Source organism: Arachis ipaensis, chromosome B1, assembly GCF_059453495.1.
Source record: "Arachis ipaensis isolate K30076 ecotype BB chromosome B1, ASM5945349v1, whole genome shotgun sequence".
NCBI lineage: Eukaryota > Viridiplantae > Streptophyta > Magnoliopsida > Fabales > Fabaceae > Arachis > Arachis ipaensis.
The window spans coordinates 26272283-26293536 of NC_142436.1; the positions used below are offsets into that span (position 1 = coordinate 26272283).

General features: G+C 37.5%; 1 non-coding gene across 1 annotated transcript; it reads left to right on the plus strand.

Moving 5' to 3' along the window:
• Nucleotides 1–19968: 19968 nt before the first annotated feature.
• LOC148576019 (small nucleolar RNA R71) lies at nt 19969–20072 on the plus strand. Its single transcript, XR_015904046.1, has one exon. It is a non-coding gene; the product is annotated as a small nucleolar RNA R71 (small nucleolar RNA).
• Nucleotides 20073–21254: the final 1182 nt, after the last annotated feature.

Genomic DNA, 21254 nt, shown 5'->3' on the forward strand with positions numbered 1-21254 from the left:
TGTAAGGGTGACAGGGCACCGATACCCTCTAATGGCGACAGGGCGTAGATACCCTCTAATGGCGACAGGGCGCAGATACCCTCTAATGGCGACAGGGCGCAGATACCCTCTAATGATAATAAAGCGCAACAGAGAGACTGTGTCTGGGTTAGCTACCGGACACGTCGGGTTGGCATAGTAACCGACAGATGATATCATCAGCCACTAGGGACAGGCATGCATCATATGCATTTGTGTGACATTGGTTGGGTGTGCATATTATACTTGGTTTGCCTATGTGATTAATTGCTAACTGTTCTACTTGTAATAACTGTTTGTTTGTGCTTGAACTTCCTATCTGTGTTTGCATCTGGAACTCTGTTGGATTGTGGTGATTGGTTGTTGGTTGGATTGTTTGGGCCTAGGGCCGTGGTTGCAAAGAGATGAACTGACGGTTGATTTCGGTTTTGTGTTTCTGGTTTGGAATAAAATTATGAAAGGCTATTTTGGTTCCGCATAGATAAACCGTTTTGAAAGGCTTTTGAGTTTTTGAGAATTGAACGGTTCTTCTTTCCGAAAAGATTTCCGACTTTACTTTTATTGTAAACCGTTGTTTTTGAAAAGAGGCATGAGACGGTTATTAATCACTGGTACGGTTTATCTTCAAGTATCCTATTACAGTAATTCCCAAAAACCCTCTACTGAGAACCCTTTCGAGGATGATGTTCTCACCCCCCTACATTTTTCCCCTTTCAGGATATGGGCGCAGAAGTTACGAAGAGTTCATTTAGTTGTTGTTGAGATGCTCTGTATTGTTTTAGCTATGGTTTATTGTACCCTCGCCTTTATCTTGATATAATCTGTAAGAGGGATAGGAATTGTATTGGATTATGGTTGTAATATTACTTATATATATGTATGTATATATATGGAGGTACTCTTTATGAGTTTTGTAAGTTGTATGGTATTTATGGATGTATGATATCGGATGAAAGTATTTTTGGATCGGTATTACGATTTAAAGTTTTAAACAGGCTCATATTTTAGTATTAAATAATATAAAGTCGTCGTAATGTCCAAACTATCAGAGTCGCGCAGCCGGAAGTGTGAGCTTTGGTAGTTAGGGTGTTACATTATGGTATCAGAGCAGTTCTTCCTGTAGAGCCTGAGGAATGGACTGACTATGCTTCAGTTGCATACTCTGAGCGTTTGTCATGTATTAGGTCTTGTCGAATGACGAGAATTAGAGCTTTATGCACATGACGGTCTATTGATTAACGCTGTTAGTCTTGCATTGCATAATTCCTGGTATTAAGTTTGGCCGGCTTAATACTAGTGAATTATGTATATGAAAGCACTGATGGGTTATCATAGATGAAATACGAGTTTTGAGTAAAGCGAATCGCGGATTTTGGGAACGTTAGAAACTATTTCTCGAGGCTATTCAGTTGTGTGTCTTAAATTCTATTCGAGTCGACTTGTTCTTTTATATCCTAACTTGAAGCTCTTGTTTGCTAGTCCTTTTGAAAAGTAGTTTGATTTTTCAACTCTATTCCTCTATCTATATGCATTCTTGTTTGACCTTAAGTGCATATGCTGGTTTAAGATCCTTGTTGCATCTATCTTCCCCTGTTTGAGTTCTTCTTGATTCAAGTATTCTTTGATATAGCCTTGAACTTGTCTTAATGTGCTGTGACTTTTAACTCCGGGTTCCGTGTTCATTCTTAGAGAACTTGTTGATTCAGTTTTCCTCTTATTTGACAGTGATTACAGCTAATTTTGAGATTTTTATGGAAATTGCTGTTGAATAGATATATACTTATCTACATGTGAAACTTTGAAGATTTCTTACACAGTTTAACAACTATTTATTTCTCATACCTCGACCGTGCTTTCACTGGTTTGCGAAACTGCATTTACTTTAAATACAAAATGACTTTCTAGTAATTTTACTATAGTTCCAATGCACGCCTTTATCTGATTATGCATTTGGGCATTTTTCGAAATTCTGGGAAGAAGGGATTCTTCGCTTTTATTCCGGTTGATTTTTGTTGATAAACTTTACCTAAATTATTTTTAACTTGAGTTCGGGTCAGCATACTACATTGTTGATGCTATTGTGATTCTTTTAAAAATGTTAGACTCATGGCTTTCTTCTTATGAGCGGACTAGAGTCTCTTTTAAGCTTTCCATCTCCATGAATGTCATGCTTGATCTTGTTTTTTTTAACTAATCTTTTACATCTTGTGAACATTACCATTGATCTTGGTTTGTCCCCTCTTGTGAATCTCATCCTTATGTGGGTCACTTTGATTCGTTTCAAGATAGTGCATTGTTTATTCTCCCATTATCTCTACAAGAGTTTTTAGTTAAAGATTTATCATTGAGGAATTACTAATGATTAAGTTGTCTTTCCTATGACTTTTATATTCATTTGGAGTCAATTGAAAGCTTGTTTGATGACTCATGCCTAGTGAATCTTGTTTGAACTACTTTGATTTAAGATCCTTTCTTGCATGGCTTGACTTCTTTTTAGTACATCTTAAACTTCTTGAATGTTCTTCTGAGGTGGTGATTTCAAGAACACTTTTGGAGTCTTGTTTTGAACCTTTTAAAGAAGTTTCGAATTCTCTTGTAAGAAGTTTTAAACAGAATTTACTTTCTGTTGCTTGATTGAGATTAAAACCATTGTCCAATTTTGACAAAATTAATTTAAAGTTGGCATGCGCCCTTTTAAATGAAGTTTTGGAAAGCTTCCTTGTTTAGTGGAAACTGGTTTGTTTGTAACACACCACTTATTTTCTTTATCAAATTGTAAGCAAATCTTTACCTCGGAGTTTCCTTTCTAAAGAGAGTTTAACTTCCTCTTTCGTCCTTGCTATAAATGTTATGCACGCTTGTTTGAGTATGAACTTCGAGAATTTTTGAACAAGCATTTGATTACTTCCGAGTTTTTATGAACTGCTTTTGGTTAAGTTGTGCACCTAATTATCTTTCTAAAAGAGTTGAGGAAATATTTTTGCTCTCAGCTAAACTTGTGTATAGTTGTTTTTAAAACTCTACATAATCTACTTCGACGTGAAATTGAACTAGAGCAAAGCCACGTTTATGCTTTTGTTACTCTCTTGAAGGATATTTGTTGCTTAACTTTTCTTTTAGATTGCGAGGTGATTTTCCTGCAAGTTTTTGATTCTTTTAAGAACAATGTATTCAGAAGTATTTTTAATCATGCTCTTGAGTTTTGTGAGCTTTGCCTTGGTTTTGAGATATTCTCTTTTGTGAACCTCATACTTCTTCGACTCAGCTTGAATTTGTTCAAACTGATGCACTGATTTTCTTCTTATTGATCCTATTGAACTTCTTCGATCCAAGGGTCATCTTTGAAGTTGTCAATTAAATTGAGTCTAGCAAACTTCATTGCTTGAGTGTCCTTGTTTATCTGGATCTGGATACATTCTCCCAAATCTTTGAGTACTATCCTTGACATTTGACTCTCCTTTCTAAAGTCTTGTATCCTTCTGAGTAGACTCGAGAATTATTTTGATATCACGTGCGACCTGTAGACGTATACGTAACGCGATGCGTTAGTTCTTTAAGGCGTGATGTGTGCATACGAAGTTGAAGCGGTAGGTGTGCAACGTATGAGTTGTGGGCGATTTGTTCCTTGCGAACGGGTTTGTGATTATCAGGCTTGTGATCAAATTTGGGGTTTGTAAAGTGCTTGATGGAGTTGGAAAGTTGAAACTTTGAGGTTGATGCGAGATTAGTGTGCGGAGGTTGAGCACGTCGTTTTAACTCCATCCTGTTTGATAGCCCTTGATGCCTTGCCCTTCTATCACATGATTGACCCATGTTATCTTTTGCATTGAGCCTACCTTGTAATGTTTGCTTTGCAACCATACTCCTACCTTTGTATCCTTATGCATATGATAATCCAAGTATTTGAGAACCGTATATATGTTTATACGTTGAGATATTTTTACTTCTTCCTTAAATGTGTTCAAGGGTGAATTGTAATGAGATTTCTTTTGTTTTGTATCAGTTTTCGAGGACGAAAATTTTTATAAGGTGGGTAGGATGTAAGACCCAGAACTTTTGAAAAGTCTTATTATGATCAAGTCTCAAATCATATAGTTATTTATAGCCTTAATTTCGGAAATCATTTTATTAAAGATAATTAAGGCAAGTTTTGATTTATTGGATTTGAGATAAGCTATGATTATTATCCAATTTTATAATTATTGGATTATTTTCTATATTTAAAGTATAAGATTGATAGTTATGAAATAATAAGGATTTTATATGATTTGGATTAGGTAAGTAATATATTAAATATTATTACTGCTATTTTGGAAAATGAAGAAATTAAGTATATTACTTCTAATTATTTGATTTGGACATTTTATTGAAAATAATTTGTGAAATTGATGAGCAAATTGTATTTCCTATATACAATTAGTGTTGGACTTAATTTGGGTTTCAATTACTATATTATTCCCAATTTCATCTGAAATTACTAAAATGTCCCTAACCCTAATTTTTGAAAATGAAACCCTAATCCTAAAACCCTAACCCAGTGACCCGGTTCCTTTCTCACCCAACCCAGCAGCAGCAACACAAATGTTTCCTTTTTTTTTTCCTCAAACCCACACGCAGCAACAGTAGCAGATCGGAGGAGTGGGGAAGAGAGGAGGGGCGACGATGGCTGGGGCCTCACTGCCGCCGCCGTCCAGCTCAACGCCGCCGCACCCTACCCGTTTCCCTTCCTCCCCTCATTCACGCGACACATAGCAGCAACAGCTGCCAAACGAAGCAAAGAAAGAAAGAGGGAACAGAGTGCGACAGGGAGAAGAAGGAGAGGAGACGCGTCGGAGCCGCAGGGCCTCACCGCCACCGTCGCGTTGTGCCGCCGCATTCCACGCCTTGTCGCCACCATTGTACACCGAAGGGAGAAAGAGAAAGAGACACGGAGTCAGCGTCGCGCAGAGAAGGACTCGCTGCCAGCTCCATCGTCCTCCCTGCCTTGCCACCGTTGAGCTCGCAACCTTGGTGGGAGCACAGCGCCGCCGTGAGTCCTGACCAGAAGAGAGCGAGAGACCAAGAGAGGAACGTGGAGTCGGCGACCCACAGGGAGGCACTCGCCGCTGCCCTCGCGTGCCGTCGTATGCTATCGCTGCGTTTTGAGCAGTCATCATCCCCTCCATTCTACTGCTCTGGTCTGCCGCCGCCACTGCTAGAGATCCGCCCGATCTGATCTGAAGGAAAGAAAGGTTCAGGGCACCGCTGCTACTTGCACTGTGAGCTGCTGCACCGCCACTGTTGGGGGGTCTGCCACCGGTCCGATCTGAGGGAGAGGAGATGCGATCGGAGGAGCAGGCGTGGGGTTATCATCGCTGCTGCCAGCTCTTGGGTGCCGCCCAAGCTGCCGCTCCGGCCGCCGGAAAAAAAAAAACTTCGCTGCCGCCGCCAGAGAACTCTGCCGATAAGGGTTTCAAATTTGTGGGTTCGGTCATTTTGAGTTTCGAGAAGGTTTTGATGCTGCGCGGTTTTTTATAGATGACCCACCGGAGCTTCTGGCCGCCGCCGGAGCTGTTGTCGGGGCCGGTTCGAAATCAGAACTGCTTCGTGTTGTTATTCCGGTAAGAGATTATGTTTTAAAAAGCCTCGCGTTAGTATTCTGTTGTGTTCGGTTAATGAATATGAGTTTTGATAACGTGGGGTCGAGTCCTGATTATTGTATGTTGCGATTAGTGTTGCTATGGTCATTGCGAACGTGACTGGGAGCCGAGGTTTTGGTTGCCGTCAGTTCGGGATGAGGCGGAAAGGACTCTATGAGACGTTGGATTATGGAATTGCGTTTTGAGGTAGGGGCGCTTTCCGAAAACTATAGTTTATTATTGGAATTATTACATATGGGTACTGATGTGAGATATTGTGTATTTGGTGATTGTATCTGCCTTATGTATTATTTGATTGACTCGAATGACTATGGATGTTGGTTTGGCTGAATTGTTGTGTGGCTTATGAAATGTAATGTTTGAAGTTGATTCTTTAAAGATTTGAAATGAGTTTAATTCGTCGAGGATTGGTTTGAATTGAGTCAATTATTTTGATGATGTGGAAGATAGAATACTCTTGAAATTCAGCCTGGGTTGCTTTAACTGATTTGGTTTTGATAAATGATTTATTGCTGAACCGATTCTTTAAAGCTTTGGAAATGAGTTAAATCGGTTGGTATTGAGTTGATCTTGAAATGATTTTCTTGAAATATGCCACTGAGGCGACTGTTGGATTTAGCTTGCTTTGAATTGATTTCTGGTTTTGAGCTGTTGAAAAGGAATGAGAAACGGTTTAGTTGGGGCCCGAACCGGGTGGCAAAAGTCCAAGTTTTAGGGGAGGTGCTGCCGAAATTTCTACAAAATCCTACTCTTGTTTGTAAAGTTATTTAAAAAGGGTGGGATTTGAGAAATTGTATTAATTGATTTATTAAGAGAATATTTATGCTTTCAAGCTTAATTTATTTAATGAACTTTATGCGTTGAGTTCGGCTTATTTAGAAACGAACTATTTGTACAGTTTGAATCACTGAAGGAAAGAATGATGCTCTAATATTGATTTCAATATAAAAAGGAGCTTTTAGTGATTTTAAAGGAATTTAGACTTTTGATTGAGTAATCAAGTTTGAGGCATTTTGGAAGAGTTAGGAAAATGGGTTCCAAAAAGAAACCTGAAAGTGGTTTGATTCAAATGAACCGGTTCCGTTTCAAATGAGTTGATTTTTGGACCGGGTTGGAACTTGTGATTTTGTATGATCGATTTCATAATAAATTCAGTTTTATTTACTTGAACCGGGAATCTATGATTTTAAAAGTTTCAATGAATTTTAAGGAATTTATATAAGTTGACCTTCCCTAAAGACTTGGGACTCTGCCGAGAAACTTTTGTTATGAAATCCCATTGTTGTATGGGTGATTTTGAATACTTTGAAATAAATCCTTAACTTGCCATGGTTTTGGAAGTTTTGGAAAGAGAATGCCGAGAGTGGCTTTGTTTTAAAAGGGAACTCACTTTGAGTAAATTTGGCTTATGAGCCTGAGATGATTTGAGAAATGAGATCTTTAAAGCCAAGGCTAAAAAGAGTTGAAATTTGATTTCAAAGTGAAATGGCTTGAGAAAAGTGATTTATGGCTTAAATGCCGGTTTTATGAATTTGATGATGTTGAATGGTGGAAGTGTTGTTTTGTTGTGAGCCGGAATGGCCGTGTATGCTAATAAACTATGGCTGATTGCCGAATGAGTTGTGAGCCGTATGGCTGATTATGAATTATGAACTTAAGCCGAAGGGCTGTATTTATTGATAAATTGGCTGGTTCTGGATTGAACCGTGAGCCGGATGGCTGAGATGGATGGTGATCCATGGTTGAGTATAAATGCATGTATGCAATCGAATGAATTGTGAATTTAAGCCGGATGGCTGAGATGAATGTTGTATGCGAGTATGCTTGTGTTTTCTCTCTGGTTGTAAGGGTGACAGGGCACCGATACCCTCTAATGGCGACAGGGCGTAGATACCCTCTAATGGCGACAGGGCGCAGATACCCTCTAATGGCGACAGGGCGCAGATACCCTCTAATGATAATAAAGCGCAACAGAGAGACTGTGTCTGGGTTAGCTACCGGACACGTCGGGTTGGCATAGTAACCGACAGATGATATCATCAGCCACTAGGGACAGGCATACATCATATGCATTTGTGTGACATTGGTTGGGTGTGCATATTATACTTGGTTTGCCTATGTGATTAATTGCTAACTGTTCTACTTGTAATAACTGTTTGTTTGTGCTTGAACTTCCTATCTGTGTTTGCATCTGGAACTCTGTTGGATTGTGGTGATTGGTTGTTGGTTGGATTGTTTGGGCCTAGGGCCGTGGTTGCAAAGAGATGAACTGACGGTTGATTTCGGTTTTGTGTTTCTGGTTTGGAATAAAATTATGAAAGGCTATTTTGGTTCCGCATAGATAAACCGTTTTGAAAGGCTTTTGAGTTTTTGAGAATTGAACGGTTCTTCTTTCCGAAAAGATTTCCGACTTTACTTTTATTGTAAACCATTGTTTTTGAAAAGAGGCATGAGACGGTTATTAATCACTGGTACAGTTTATCTTCAAGTATCCTATTACAGTAATTCCCAAAAACCCTCTACTGAGAACCCTTTCGAGGATGATGTTCTCACCCCCCTACATTTTTCCCCTTTCAGGATATGGGCGCAGAAGTTACGAAGAGTTCATTTAGTTGTTGTTGAGATGCTCTGTATTGTTTTAGCTATGGTTTATTGTACCCTCGCCTTTATCTTGATATAATCTGTAAGAGGGATAGGAATTGTATTGGATTATGGTTGTAATATTACTTATATATATGTATGTATATATATGGAGGTACTCTTTATGAGTTTTGTAAGTTGTATGGTATTTATGGATGTATGATATCGGATGAAAGTATTTTTGGATCGGTATTGCGATTTAAAGTTTTAAACAGGCTCATATTTTAGTATTAAATAATATAAAGTCGTCGTAATGTCCGAACTATTAGAGTCGCGCAGCCGAAAGTGTGAGCTTTGGTAGTTAGGGTGTTACAGTGAACAACTCTGAAGCCTTAGCACTCTCATTCATATTACTTTTCATTCACTACTTTGCCTTTGTTTTCTATTTACACGTTTGAATTCTCTGATTCATTTGTTTCAATTTGTCTAATTAGAATAATCAATTAATCATTGTTTATTAGTCTATTGATCCTCGTGGGAACAATATACACTCTCTGTTTTGTCAAGTTGGTTTCACGATCATCACTCGCAGAGTAGCAATGATTTCGTTTTTGAATTCTGCCAGACCAACGCAACTCTCACACACATAAAATAAGGAATTGAAATAATAGTAATAAATAGAGAGAAATTAAGAAATCATGAATCAAAAGAAGATGAACAAGAAGAGGATGAGAATTTTGTATAAAAATCTAGAAGTGAGAACGAAGACAGAAAAGACGAGTTAGGGTAAGAAGCTCGCACAACATAGAACGCAGAAGCTCGATGGAGGAGAAGCTTGCATCAATAGCAGAGAAGCTCACATGAATAAAGGAGAAGTTTGCATCAATGGAGGAGAAGAAGCTCGTTGCTCATGCTCTACTCTTCTGCTCGTAATTATTAGGTTTAGGTTGGGCTTTCTTTTAATTAAATAAAATATATAACAGCAGTTAGTACAACCAAAATCATTACAAATGCCCCTGAGTTACAAATATATTATGGAAGTGACATAAATTGCCTTAATTCACAAATATTGTGGCGTTTTCACAAAACTGCCTTAATATTAATGACGTTTTTTAACCTTTTTTTTTGTAGTGTATCTCCTCACAAGTCGATTTTAGCTTCAATTAAGGTAAGCAAACTTGTTTTATGTGTATTAGAATGAATGCAATAATGCTTTGAAAAGATTCACTAGTAAGGGGTTGAATCTTGCTTGAAAGTATTTTATTTGAAAATTAACTTAAAAACCTTCTTAAGTATGAGACATGGTTAACACAGAAATATCAGTTAGTTTGTTCATAATACAAGTTTAAGTTTGTTTTAAAAAAAAAAAACTTAGATATAAATATTTTAAAATGGTTTTTAATAATCTTATATTCTTTTAGAAATGACTTAATTTTAACTTTAAATAAACTAGCAATTGGTAAAATAAAAGTAATGCAAAAGGTAAGAGTTTAAAGAATAGTACACAAGTGATATATACAAATTTAGCATAAAATGTTCAGATTAATCCCCAAGTAACTTAAGAGTTTTACTATTAGAATAAGTATACAAATATATTATTTACATAGAGCCTTTTCAATTCCAGCATCGACTCAAATTGTATTACAATAGAACTTAAGAACAACTTTGATATTATTTCCTCAAGTCTTTTTAGGACTATTGACTCTATTGGATATCCTACCAATCAAGAACATTAAATATTCTTTTCTCAAGCCTTCTTAGGACCAGGAATCACGAATAATTAAGGGTATAAGCTCTAAAGATTTATTGGATGAACCAGTAAAAAAATATTCTCACCTTCTGCAACTGAGTTGACTTATCCATTTTAGGTTTTCTGAGATTATACTAACAAGATAAACTACATACATACAAGTCTCAAAATTACAAGAATGTAATCTAGTCTAAATCTATGAGTGAAAAACTTTCTAGATTACAATTCTAATAAGAAAAAAGTTCTTCTAAGACAGAAGAACAAGAATAGAGTAAACAAAGTATAAAAGATAAAAAAATTGTAGTACACCATTTTAGATCGACATTTTAGGAGCCGGTAGCATCAAAGATTCGTTGAAAATCTCTCTTCTGTCTTTATTTCCACATTCCTTGAAGTAGTGTAAAAGGTCAAATCATTTTTAGCTTGTTTTAATATCTTTTTCCAAGAATGATAGCTTTGACTGTACTTTGTTCCGTTGTGAGAGAAAATTTTTTCCAAACAACTTAACTTCTTGAATACACTTTTTTGAGGTAAGTGATTTTTCTTGCTTAGCTTTTATTAGTTTTGCAAGTGTCACAAACCTTATCAGCAAAACTATAATAGATACCTAACTTTATTCAGTTCGCATTCTAAAATAGTAGAAGCATCCATCAGTACACAGAAATAAATCAAGAAACAAGTTTAACTCACCTGTTGGTACTAACAGATGCATCAAAATTAGATTCTCCTCTAGAACGAGATCAAACGTACCAATTTGCACAATGATCAGTTCTACTTGCACATTACTCTTGTAGTTGTTAAGCACTCTTCCACTAGTGCTAAAAGCTGATTCTAAAATAAAAACAAGTTATACTAAAAAAATTTCAACATAATAGCAACCAAAAATTGAACCACAGCAACAAATTATTATCAAATAACAAATTAGGAATAGCAAAACAAATTTTACACAAAACAAATAATTAGAATTATCAACAACAGAACCAGCAACAACAACAAAATTTACTCCAAAACTTGGTGAATATTCTAACCTCTAAAGAAGACATTGTTGAATTCTAGGAGAGGGTTTGAACTTGCTATTGATCAGTGAGGACGCGGGCTTCTGTGATGGTGAGGGCTTCTTGGCGACGACACCGACTGCTGCGATGTTGAGGGCCTCTTGGCGACGGAGAGGGCTGCTCGATTTTTGGCGATGGCTCAGACTAGATGCTGTCGTTCTCTGCTACGGCTGTGATGGAAAAGAGCACTGCGGTTGGGACTTACGACGGCGCGTTGAGAGTGTCAAAGAATGACCGCTGATTCTGCATGAGAAGGATGGAAAAGAAGGAGAAGAGCGTTGTGGTTGGGACTTGCGACGACGAATCCACTACCGTTGTTGCCATCCTATGTGTCTACGTGAGAAGGATGGTGGAGGAGGAGGGATTTGGATCCTCTAAAGTTTGAATTTTATTTTAAAGAGTAAAGTGTGATCTCTCACCATTGATTTCATAGGTGGGACCAAGAATAAATATGAAAGAGAAACTATGAAAGAATAGAAGATCACACTTTACTCTCTAAAGTGAAATTCAAACTTTAGAGGATTCAAATCCGAGGAGGAGTGCTCGAATGAAGGATGTTCACTCAGTGGTCAGTGCATTGACACTACAAAAATAATCACTTTTAGCGGCCATTTATTTTACTTTTAGCGGCAATAAAAATAGCCGCTAATACATTTACCGGCAATTAGACATTAGCCGTCTTATGCTTTGCCGCTAAAAGGTTTTAGTGACCATTATAACATTTGCCAGTAAAGACCATTTTAATGGCCGCAAAAAGTATATAACTTTTTAGGGACAATTTTCTTGGCAATTTATATGGCCACTAAAAGTAATTCTAAGATGGAAACATTGTTCACTTTTAGTTGCCATTACTATTGTCGCTAAAATCTATTTTACCGGCAATTTATATGGCTACTAAAAGAATTCTAAAATTATACTATTATTCACTTTTAGCTGCCATTACTATTGCCGCTAAAATCTTAAAGTTTTTTTTTAGTTATATTATACTCATTTTTTAGAAGCAACAAATTATCTTTTTTTCTAAAATTTTAATTATTTTTACCAACAATTATTATTATTATTATTATTATTATTATTATTATTATTATTATTATTATATAAAAATACTTAAATTAATTACTACAAAATGAGATATTTCATTAAATTCAAAATATTGATACACAAATTTCTCTTGAAAAGTAATAAATCATGTTACAAATCTAAACAACAAAAAATGCTACAAGCCTATAACTATATTACATCAATGTAGCAATACAAGTGTTAGCGATGATCTAAAGTTGCACCTTGAAAAGTAGCCTAACTTTTGTTTTTAGCAATTGATCTAAGAATTTAAAAATAGCCTAACTTTCATTTTTAGCCTAGATTTGTTACTGCTATGATTAGAAGCTGGTGTCTTTTCCATTCCTATAACAACATCAAATATTGTTGGAAGATCAGTTATCATAGTAAATAGTTTCTTCCTGCATGTAAAATGAGAGCTGAATATTACTTAAACATACCAAAATGGGATGCTATTGAATTTTCTGTTTACAGTCAGAGAGATCAAGCCATGGTCATAGTTTATCAGACTATCAGAATTTCAAGCACATTAAAGCATCATTCCAAATGCTTGTTACCTATCCAAATCAAACAGGAACCAGTGCAGAACCAACAACACTAATTTGCATACCAACATTACAATACATTGAAACAGAAATCAGTCAAAACTCAAAGTAGAACTAAAAACTAAATAAATAGATCTTTATAATAGCATAGTATGTTTTTTAAATATCCAGAATATCTTCAAAAAAATTTTGAACTGAGATCAAGAATGAATTGACATAATAGAGAGTTTCAAACCATATAATAAAAGAGAATTAACACAATCAAACAGAAATTAGACTTACAAGTAACCCAATGCAGGATAGCACGATGAACCTAAACAGCATTAAGATCATTAATGGTTCATATCAACCCTTAGAGAAAGTAAGCAGTAGGCTGATCTTATGCTACCTGACCAAGACTAGCAGCGGCTATTGGCCGATCTTCAAACTCCCTAAACAGTAAGCTAATGGGAGCTCCCAATTCATTATCAATGAAGCTTTTTGCTTTCTTTGGAGAGAAGGCAGGGACTTTGTCCTATCAAGAACAATCTTATATTCAGAATACATTGATCTAAGCATCAACATTTACCATTTCATGTCAAGAAAGCCAAGAAAAGTGTATTGGGAATAGTTGAATGAGAGTTAAAAAGCCAAGCCTTGTCAATATTAGGAATAGTTGTGAATTCTTGAAGCAAGTTAGAAAGGGAAGCATATTTGTCTTCCTCAGTGTCAAGGGTTGGAGTTTGATTCTACATATCCATGGCTGAAACTAACAGCAAACAGAATCATGAAACTGCTTTCTGTATCAGTATGCATGAGTGGTGCATGAAATTGTGATCCTTAACAACGGCGCCAAAAACTTGGTGCTCGGAACGTAATTCACACACTTTGTCACAACTTCGCACAACTAACCAGCAAGTGCACTGGGTCGTCCAAGTAATAAACCTTACGTGAGTAAGGGTCGATCCCACGGAGATTGTCGGCTTGAAGCAAGCTATGGTCACCTTGTAAATCTCAGTCAGGCAGATTCAAATGGTTATAGAGTTTTAATAATTAAAAGATAAATAAAATGTAAAATGGGATAGAGATACTTATGTAAGTCATTGGTGAGAATTTTAGATAAGCGTATAGCGATGCTTTCGTTCCTCCTGAACCTCTGCTTTCCTGCTGTCTTCATTCAATCATTCCCACTCCTTTCTATGGCAAGCTTTGTGTAGGCCATCACCGTTGTCAATGGCTACTTCCATCCTCTCAGTGAAAATGGTCCAAGATGTGCAGTCACCGCACGGCTATTCATCTGTCGGTTCTCGACATACTGGAATAGGATTCAGTAATTCTTTTGCATCTGTCACTACGCCCAGCACTTGCGAGTTTGAAGCTCGTCATAGCCATCATTTCCCAGATCCTATTCGGAATACCACAGACAAGGTTTAGACTTTTCGGAATCAAGAATGGCTGCCAATAGTTCTAGCCTATACCACGAAGACTCTGATCTCACGATTAGAAGGCTAAGAGATACACATTCAAGCTTGTTTGCATGTAGAACGGAAGTGTTTGTCAGGCACGCGTTCATAAGTGAGAATGATGATGAGCGTCACATAATCATCGCATTCATCATGTTCTTGTGTGCGAATAGATATCTTAGAGAAGAAATAGGTTTGAATTGAATAGAAAAACAGTTGTACTTTGCATTAATTCATGAGGAACAGCAGAGCTCTCTAGAAACTCTACCGTTGAAAATACATAAGAACAAGGTCCAGGCATGGCCGAAGGGCCAGCCTCCCCAAATGGCATATGAATTCGAAAATAAGGGAAAAGACCCCTAGTACAATAGTAAAGAGTTCTATTTATCCTAAGCTAGTTACTAGGGTTACATAATTGAGTAAATGATGCATAAAATCACTTCCGGGCCCACTTGGTGTGTGCTTGGGCTGAGCATTGAAGCTTCCACGTGCAAAGGTCTTCCTTGGAGTTAAACACCAGTTTGTAACCTATTTCTGGCGTTTAACTCTGCTTTGCAACCTATTTCTGTCATTTAACTCCAGAATAGGGCAGAGAGCTGGCGTTGAACGCCAGTTTGCGTTATCTAAACTCGGTCAAAGTATGGATTATTATATATTTCTGGAAAGCCCTGGATGTCTACTTTCTAACGCAATTGAGAGCGCACCATTTGGACTCTTGTAGCTCCAGAAAATCCACTTTGAGTGCAGGGAGGTCAGAATCCAACAGCATCTGCAGTCCTTCTTCAACCTCTGAATCTGATTTTTACTCAAGTCCCTCAATTTCAGCCAGAAAATACCTGAAATCACAGAAAAACACACAAACTCATAGTAAAGTCCAAAAATGTGATTTTTATTTAAAAACTAATAAAAATATATTAAAAACTAACTAAATTATACTAAAAACTATGTAAAAACAATACCAAAAAGTGTATAAATTATCCGCTCATCACAACACCAAACTTAAATTGTTGCTTGTCCCCAAGCAACTGAAAATCAAATAGGATAAAAAGAAGAGAATATACTATAGATTCCAAAATATCAATGAAACTTAGCTCCAATCAGATGAGCGGGACTAGTAGCTTTTTGCCTCTTGAATAGTTTTGGCATCTCACTTTATCCCTTGAAGTTCAAAATGATTGGCATCTATAGGAACTTAGAATTCAGATAGTGTTATTGATTCTCCTAGTTCAGTATGTTGATTCTTGAACACTGCTACTTTATGAGTCTTGGTCGTGGCCCTAAGCACTTTGTTTTCCAGTATTACCACCGGATACATAAATGCCACAGACACATAACTGGGTGAACCTTTTCAGATTGTGACTCAACTTTGCTAAAGTCCCCAATTATAGGTGTCCAGGGTTCTTAAGCATACTCTTCTTTTGCTTTGGACCTCGACTTTAACCGCTCAGTCTCAAGTTTTCACTTGACACCTTCACGCCACAAGCACATGGTTAGGGACAGCTTGGTTTAGCCGCTTAGGCCAGGATTTTATTCCTTTAGGCCCTCCTATCCACTGATGCTCAAAGCCTTAGATCCTTTTTACCCTTGCCTTTTGGTTTTAAGGGCTATTGGCTTTTTGCTCTTGCCTTTTGGTTTAAAGAGCTTTTGGCTTCTTCTGCTTGCTTTTTCTTTTTCTTTCTTTTTTTGCCATTTTTATTTTCTCTTTTTTTTTTGCAAGCTCTTCTCTATTCACTGCTTTTTCTTGCTTCAAGAATCAATTTTATGATTTTTCAGATTATCAAATAACATGTCTCCTTTTTTATCATTCTTTAAGAGCCAACATATTTAACATTCATAAACAACAATTTCAAAAGACATATGCACTGTTCAAGCATTCATTCAGAAAACAAAAAGTATTGTCACCACATCAAAATAATTAAACTAGTTTCAAGGATGAATTCGAAACCCTGTACTTCTTGTTCTTTTGTTTTTAGAACATTTTTCATTTAAGAGAGGTGATGGATTCATAGGACATTCATAACTTTAAGGCATGGACACTTAAATACTAATGATCATGTAACAAGACACAAACATAAACATAAAGCATAGTAAATGAAAAATAGGAAAATAAGAACAAGGAGATTAAGGAACGGGTCCACCTTAGTGAGGGTGACGTCTTCCTCTTCTTGAAGAACCAATGGTGCTCTTGAGCTCCTCTATGTCTCTTCCTTGCCTTTGTTGCTCCTCCCTCATAGCTCTTTGATCTTCTCTAATCTCATGGAGAATGATGGAGTGCTCTTAGTGCTCCACCCTTAGTTGTCCCATGTTGGAAATTAATTCTCATAAGAAAGTGTTGATTTGCTCCCAATAGTTTTGTGGACGGAAGTGCATCCCCTGAGGCATCTCAGGAATTTCATGGTGCGGGATTTCCTCATGCTCTTGTTGAGGTCCATGATCTCTTGTTTGCTCTATCCTCTTCTTGGTGATGGGCTTATCCTCTTCAATGAGGATGTCTCCCTCTATGTCAATTCCAACCGAATTGCAGAGGTGACAAATGAGGTGAGGAAAGGCTAACCTTGCCAAAGTGGAGGACTTGTCAGCCACCTTGTAGAGTTCTTGAGGTATAATCTCATGAACTTCCACTTCCTCCCCAATCATGATACTATGGATCATGATGGCCCGATCTATAGTAACTTCAGACCGGTTGCTAGTAGGAATGATTGAACGTTGAATAAACTCCAACCATCCTCTAGCTACAGGCTTAAGGTCCAGTCTTCTCAATTGAACCGGCTTGCCTCTTGAGTCAACTTTCCATTGAGCTCCTTCCACACATATGTCCATGAGGACTTGGTCTAACCTTTGATCAAAGTTGACCCCTATAGTGTAGGGGCGTGCATTTTCTTCCATCATTGGCAAGTTGAACGCCAGAGTTACATTTTCTGGATTGAAATCTAAGTATTTCCCCCGAACCATGGTAAGCCAATGCTTTGGATTCGGGTTCACACTTTGATCATGGTTCCTAGTGATCCATGCGTTTGCATAGAACTCTTGAACCATTAAGATCTCGACTTGTTGAATGGGGTTGGTGAGAACTTCCCAACCTCTTCTTCGGATCTCATATCGGAACTCCGGATACTCATTCTTTTTGAGCTTGAAAGGAACCTCAGGGATCACTTTCTTCTTGGCCACAACTTCATAGAAGTGGTCTTGATGGACTTTTGAGATGAATCTCTCCATCTCCCATGACTCAGAGGTGGAAGCAGTTGCCTTCCCTTTCCTCTTTCTTGAGGTTTCTCTGGCCTTAGGTGCCATTAATGGTTATGGAAAAACAAAAAGCAATGCTTTTACCACACCAAACTTAAAATGTTTGCTCGTCCCTAAGCAAAAGAAGAAAGAAATAAGGAGAAGAGGAAGAAAATGGAGGAGATGGAGGAAGAAGGTGTATTCGGACAAGGGGAAGAAGAGAGGGTTGTGTTGTGTGAAAATGAAGAAGGAATGAGGGGTTTATATAGGAGTGGGAGGAGGTTTAGGGTTCGGCCATTAGGGTTGGGTTTGGGAGGGAAAAGATTTTGAATTTTGGAGGTAAGTGGGGTTTATGGGGAAGAGAGAACGGATGTGATTGGTGAAGAGGCGATGGGGAAGAGTGATTGAGGTGATTGGTGATGGGTATTTGTGGAAGAGAGTTATGAAAAGGTGTGAAGAGGAGAGAAGAAAATGTGGGAATCCTGTGGGGTCAAGGACTTAACATCCCTGCTCCAATTAGGCGTGTAAAACGCCCTTAGCATGCATGTCTGGTGTTAAATGCCAGCTTGCTGCTTGTTTTTGGCGTTAAACGCCCAAATGTAGCCTGTTTCTGGTGTTTAACGCCACTTCCATGCTCTGTTCTGGCGTTAAACACCAGTCTGGTGCTTGTTTCTGGCGTTTAACGCCAGCTTGATGCTTCTTTCTGGCGTTAAACGCCAGTTTGATGCTTCTTACTGGCGTTTAAACGCCACTAAGTTCTTCCTCCAAGGTGAGCTATTTTTAAAGTTGTTTTTCATTATGTTTTTGATTTTTCAGTAGTTTTTGTGACTCCACATGATCATCAACCTAAAAAAAACATAAAATAACAATAGAAAATAAAATAGATATAATTAAATAACATTGGGTTGTCTCCCAACAAGTGGTTCTTTAGTGTCAATAGCTTGATAGTGAGCTCTCATGGAGCCTCACATATATTCAGAGCATTGTTGGAACCTCCCAACACCAAACTTAGAGTTTGAATGTGGGGGTTCACCAAACTTAGAGTTTGGTTGTGGCCTCCCAACACCAAACTTAGAGTTTGATTGTGGGGGCTTTGGTTGACTCTGCAGTGAGAGAAGCTTTTCATGCTTACTCTCCATGGTTATAGAAGGAGATCCTTGAGTTTTAAACACAAGGTTGTCCTCATTCAGTTGAAGGACCAATTTTCCTCTATCCACATCAATCACAGCTCTTGCTATGGCTAGGAAGGGTCTTCTAAGGATGATGGATTCATCCTCATCCTTCCCAGTGTCTAGGATTATGAAATCAGCAGGGATGTAAAGGCCTTCAACCTTTACTAACACATCCTCTACTAGTCCATAAGCCTATTTTCTTGAGTTGTCTGCCATCTCTAATGAGATTCTGGCAGCTTGCACCTCAAAGATCCCAAGTTTCTCCATTACAGAGAGTGGCATAAGGTTAATGCCTGACCCCAGGTCACACAGAGCCTTCTCAAAGGTCATGGTGCCTATGTTACAGGGAATTAGGAATTTACCAGGATCTTGTTTCTTTTGAGGTAATTTCTGCCTATCCAATGCATTTAGTTCATTGGTGAGCAATGGAGGTTCATCCTCCCAAGTCTCATTACCAAATAATTTGGCATTCAGCTTCATGATTGCTCCTAAATATTGAGCAACTTGCTCTTCAGCAATGTCTTCATCTTCTTCAGAAGATGAATAGTCATCAGAGCTCATGAATGGTAAAAGGAGGTTCAATGGAATCTCTATGATCTCTAGATGAGCCTCAGATTCCTTTGGTTCTTCAAAGGAAAACTCCTTATTGGTCACTGAACGTCCCAGGAGGTCTTCCTCACTAGGATTCACGTCCTTCTCCTCCTCTCTGGGTTCGGCCACACCAAGTAAGGTTATGGCCTTGCACTCTCTTTTTAGATTCTCTTCTGTATTGCTTGGGAGAGTACTAGGAGGGGTTTCAGTGACTCTTTTACTCAGCTGGCCCACTTGTGCTTCCAAATTTCTAATGGAGGACCTTGTTTTATTCATGAAACTTAAAGTTGCCTTAGATAGATTAGAGACTATATTTGCTAAGCTAGATGGATTCTGCTCTGAATTCTCTGTCTGTTGCTGAGTGGATGATGGAAAAGGCTTGCTATTGCTAAACCTGTTTCTTCCACCATTATTAAAGCCTTGTTGGGGCTTTTTTTGATCCTTCCATGAGAAATTTGGATGATTTTTCCATGAGGGATTATAGGTATTCCCATAGGGTTCCCCCATGTAATTCACCTCTGCTATTGCAGGGTTCTCAGGATCATAAGCTTCTTCTTCAGAAGATGCCTCTTAAGTACTGTTGGATGCATCTAGCAATCCATTCAGACTCTGAGAAATCATATTGACTTACTGAGTCAATATTTTATTCTGAGCCAATATGGCATTCATAGTATCAATTTCAAGAACTCCCTTCCTTTGAGGTGTCCCATTACTTACAGGATTCCTTTCAGAAGTGTACATGAACTGGTTATTTGAAACCAAGTCAATGAGTTCTTGAGCTTCTGCAGGCGTTTTCTTTAGGTGAATGGATCCACATGCAGAATGGTCCAATGACATCTTTGATAACTCAGATAGACCATCATAGAATATATCAAGGATGTTCCATTCTGAAAGCATGTCAGAATGACACTTTTTGGTCAGTTGCTTATGTCTCTCCCAAGCTTCATAGAAGGATTCACCTTCTTTCTGTTTGAAGGTTTGAACATCCACTCTAAGCTTGCTAAGCTTTTGAGGAGGAAAGAACTTGGCTAAGAAAGTCGTGACCAGCTTATCCCAAGAGTTCAGGCTATCTTTAGGTTGAGAGTCCAACCATATTCTAGCTCTGTCTCTTACAGCAAACGGGAAAATCATAAGCCTGTAGACCTCAGAGTCAATCCCATTGGTCTTAACAGTATCACAGATTTGCAAGAATTCAGTTAAGAACTGAAAAGGATCTTCTGATGGAAGTCCATGAAACTTGCAATTCTGCTGCATCAGAGAAACTAATTGAGGCTTTAGCTCAAAATTGTTTGCTCCAATGGCAGGGATTGAGATGCTTCTTCCATGTAAATTGGAATTTGGTGCAGTAAAGTCACCAAGCATCTTCCTTGCATTGTTATTATTTTCGGCCATGTCTCCTTCTTTTTCAAAAATTTCTGTCAGATTTTCTCCAGAGAGTTGTGCTTTATCTTCCCTTAGCTTTCTCTTCAGAGTCCTTTCAGGTTCAGGATCGGCTTTAACAAGAATGTTCTTATCCTTGTTCCTACTCATATGAAAAAGAAGAAAATAGAAAAGAAGATATGGAATCCTCTATGTCACAGTGTAGAAATTCCTTATGTAAGTATAAGAAGAGAAGAATAGAGGAAGGAAAAGATGAGAATCCAAACACAGAGGGGAAGAGTGGGTTCGAATTCTTGGGTGGAAGAGAAGTGTTAGTAGATGAATAAATAATTAGAAGGAGATGCGAGAGGAAAGAATTCAAAAATTAAAAGAAATAAAATAAAAATATTTTTTGTTTTTAATTAAAAAATAAAGTTAAAATTCAAAAATAAGAAAAGAAATAAAATTAAAATTAAAATTTAAAATAATTAGTTAATTAAAAAGAAATTTTGAAAAAGAGGAAGGTGCTTTTCGAAAATTAGAGAGAGAAAATTAGTTAGGTAGTTTTGAAAAAGATAAGAATCAAACAAGATAAGATTAATTGAAAAAAAAGATTTGAAAATCAATTTTGAGAAGATAGGAAGTTAGATAAGAAGTTAGAAAAGATTTTGAAATTGATTTTGAAAAAGATGTGATTGAAACTTATTTTGAGAAAGATTTGAAAAAGAAATTTAAAAAGATTTGATTTTGAAAATTAAAGTTAATTACTTGACTAACAAGAAACAAAAAGATATGATTTTAAAAATTAAAGATTGAACCTTT